A 4,295-nucleotide genomic window follows, 5' to 3' on the forward strand; every position below is an offset into this window, starting at 1 on the left:
TTTTATCAGAAAACTTAAAATAACTTTACACTTACTTTCGTATATAAACGATAAATTAATGAACACTATTTAAATTACTAATTAACTTAACAAAAGTGCTTAAGTAGCTATAAGCCCATCAGTTTATAGTCATTAAAAAATTAATTTATTAACATAATAGCCATACTAATACGACTTTATTCTATTGATTCCGACAAAAAAAATAAACTTTTTCAATAGCCATCAGGATATAACATATATCTCATATACTAAGCAGAAAACATAAGCTCTCCTCTTTTTTAGCATGCGAACTCTTATTAATATTTATTTACTTGGAGTCCTTGGACAAAAATTCTATTGTAAATACAAAACAAGGTTATGGTATGATCTGTTTAAGAATGAAATAATTAAAAATAATGCTTAAAAATAAAAAATTTTGAATCTGAAAACATTTCTCACTATTCCACCTATTAGTGGGTAATGTGACTTCACTTCACAAATACATCATTGAGGATTGCCCGCAAAACGCGGTCTTTTGAGGAACGCCGCTAAAAGTCCATTGGTGGAAAATATTATAATTTTGGTAGTTAATTCATAGCGCCAAAATGTGAAATCATGTGTTCAAGAAATTTATCCAACATTAAAGCCAAAACATGACAATTATGTGACTTCTGGCATAGTTCTGTTAAAACCACATATGTTTCATATCCTTTTCCAAGGAAAACGAGTTCAAACGAGTGATACTTGCGGTATTTAGGAATAATAAAATATATGAAATAAATCCAAAACCACTGTTGACGGGTATTTGGCAAACTTAATTTAACTTAAAAACTTAATTAATTAATAAAAAATAATAAATTTTTATTGTTGTAACTGAATACTGTTAGAAAAAGCTCTTTATTGAAAACAATACTTTATATTAAGAATTTAATTTCTTTTCTCAAAACAGACGTTAAAAATCAATTTAGCATATTCAATGTCCAAACAATTCCACTTCCAAAAAAATTTATAATTATGTGCCTGTAGTGATTAGAATTATGTCATACCTTCGTTATTTTCGAAATATATTAGGCTATCAACCCTCCAGAACAACTGTCACACCAAGCAATCTTTTCTATCATTTTATTGAACTTTTATTAAAGAAAAAGTTGGTTCTATAATAAAACTCATTAAATTATAGTAGAGACCTTATGCTTATTGTACTGAAATTTAACAATTAAAAATAAAAAATTTTAATTAATTAATTCAATTATTCTACAGCTGGTATACGATTTGGTTCTAATATAAACACACTAAGTAAATTTGTTAATAAAGACTTTCATAGCAAAATTAAAAGTCAAGTACGGCTTTGGGTCCGTTGGTTAAGGTGCGCTGATTCTGAGCTTCACATTTGGCAGGATCCAAGTTCGATTCCTGGTACTTGCAGCCTCAAAAATAATTATTTACGAATAATTAAATACAAAAATTAATTCCAAGACCACTGATGATGGGTATTTGCCAATACTCGAAACAGCTGTAGGGTCAACCCAAAATTCAATTATATAGAATAATATAAAATGAGTTTTTGTTGTTGTAGTTCACTACTGTTCGAAAAACTTCATTTCAAAATATAAATATGATTGTAAATTTAAAAGCATTAGTATATTATTAAAACATTTAAATGTACTAAACGCAAAAATGAAATACAACACTTTTGTAATCATTTACTAGTAATACATCCAAAAAACAAACATCATTACTTATTAAGAGGAATTTTTCATTTTCGCAATGTGCTGTAATATATTCTCTTATTGTAATTTATGCCAACAGAAACATATTTGATTTATTTACTTCATAAAAACTTTCCAAATCAAAATAAATGTGCAGATATTTATCAATTAGTCCTGCGCTGCTTATCTAACCGTCGTCGTCCTGATGTTAATGTACCAACAGAAGACAGAAGAAAAGCTCAAGAGGTAGAAATAAAAGGCAACGGAAAGACAACGGCGAAAGTTAAAGAAAAATTGTTGAATCTTAAACAAAGAAAAACTCATTATCTTTATCAGCGGAAGCTTGTAATGTTTGTGTGCTCCATTGAATAAACACTCAAGCACGCATGACACGCATGGAGGAATATCTGGTACATACCTGAGATTCAGAAAACGCACTGCAACGAAATTAAGTCCACAGATAAACAAACTCATTTTTCATGATTCTTAGAGATTTTCACAGCTGCCTTCCACTGCCATTTTCTATTGTTACCACATTATCAGACATCAACCCGAGATATTATAATGCGACCATATTTATTTTAACCACATACAGCACACAAAAACCATCACCACACGTAAAGACGTAAGCACGTACTTTGGGCTGACACACATGAGCCCAGCATAAAAGTAGCAGTCAAATCGCCTAAAAATGTCGTCAAACAGTTTATAAATTATTTAAATGTAGCGAAAGTGACAAAACTGCTCAAGAAGTTTCTGTTGATATGCTAAACAGGAGTCAGAAGAGGCAAGCCGAGGGAAGCCGAGGGAAGTCACAACGGGTGTGAGGCTTCCATTCTGTCGTGTTATGGCTTTTCTTTTTAAATTACATTATTGTTACACGCATTCCACAAGTTACTTCGGTAAGGTCTGCATTAACAATTGAAAGCGGTATGAAGCACGAAGACCGATTTACTTGTTGTTAATGTTGGAAGGGTGAAGGCGGTTTGTGACTAGCAAATTACGATGGAGTGCGTTGGACAAATCATTGAATTGAGTCACAGAATATTAAAGTATAGGAATTAAGCTCATAAAAAATACTGAAACTCATGAAAACTTTTATTATGATCATGTCGAGTCAAATAAAACTCTATGGAGCTCATTTTCCAAATGATTATCTAAAGTTTTGTTAAAGTTTCCATATAAGATGAAATGAATAAATGAATTAAAATGAATGAGAAGAACAGGAAATAAAAGTTTTATAGAATTTATTATTATTATAGATCATAAAACTAACTATTAGAAAAACCTTTGTTAACTTCATTGAACTATCTTTGTACGATGATCTTGCCAACACTAAAAACACTTTACAGAAAAAATGCTCAGCGATTAAGATCACTTTCAATTATACAGATTCATATATAAATACGGTAGAAAAGGGTAGTAGAGAAGAAGAATAGTCCAAGAGAAATGTAACCGTAAATTATTTAATTCACAAGAAGTTAGAGTTTAGTTCTGGTTGAAGTAACAATCATCACTGCTAATCATTATAATATCATGAAAACTGATTTTATAGGAAATGAATTCGACAATATCAACATAAAAGTACGTTTCCACTAGTTTCGTTAGACCAGTAAACTTACTTGAGATTCAAGTAATTCAAGCACTCTTAAGTAAGTTAGAAACTGTTAGAAACAAAATTTGATAGAGACTTAATTTTACGTAGGTTAGGTTAGATTATACCGGTGATCCCCAGTGGATCCACTTAGGTCTATTGGCCCATTGTGATACCGTATATAAGTAATGAAAACCTCAGGGTTTAAAACTACCTAGAACCTTTAAAGTCAGATTTAAAGTCAGATCCTGTAACTGGTCCAGGTCCTCAAGGAAGAGGGCTCCTAAAGTACTAAGTCGCCTACGTGCATGAGCTGGGCAAAAACACAAAAGATGAGCTGCACTCTCATCGTCCTCCCCACAGCTACGACAGATTTGATTGAAAGCAAGACCTAGTCTTCTAGCATGGTTCCCTAGTTTACAGTGTTCTATAGTCAACCGTACCAGAAGACCAATATCTTTGCGGGACATCTCAATTAGAGTTTTCGATTTCCTTTTATCGAAAAGTGGCCAGATTGCACACAGATGTCTACATATCGTTGAGTCTTCCCATCTTTTGTTGAAAGTATTAGTGAAGAAAGAACTCAATAACAATTTACATGATGTTAGCGATATGCCCAGATAGTCAAGGTGCTCCGAGTATGGTCCTGAAGCACCCTTTCTGGCTAACTCGTCTTCTTTGCAATTTCCGAAAATATTCCTATAGCCGGGACCCCAGATTAGAGAAATATTGAGCTGCATCGACATTCTTTCGTTCAGAGATGTGTAGCAGTCAAGAACCGTCCTATATATAAATTGGACTGAACTCAAGGACTTTAATGCAGCTTGACTGTCTGATAGTATGTATATATTCCTGCCAAATATATATCTACATTCAAACAAGTTATAGCTTCCCTTCACGTTAAGGAATTACAAATTCGTCACCATGAAGCTGAAATTTACCATAGTACTATTGACCTTTTCTCTATGAGGTTGACGGAATGTAAAGATTTGTTTGTTATAATCTAAAGACTT

At 32.3% G+C, this 4,295-nt stretch overlaps 1 protein-coding gene across 1 annotated transcript in view; it reads right to left on the bottom strand.

Moving 5' to 3' along the window:
* LOC119677271 (SAFB-like transcription modulator) overlaps window positions 1-4,295 on the bottom strand; it is an 18,306-nt gene that overhangs the window by 8,458 nt on the left and 5,553 nt on the right. The gene's annotated exons all lie outside the window — the stretch shown is intronic.

Source organism: Teleopsis dalmanni, chromosome 2, assembly GCF_002237135.1.
Source record: "Teleopsis dalmanni isolate 2A chromosome 2, ASM223713v2, whole genome shotgun sequence".
Taxonomy (NCBI): domain Eukaryota; kingdom Metazoa; phylum Arthropoda; class Insecta; order Diptera; family Diopsidae; genus Teleopsis; species Teleopsis dalmanni.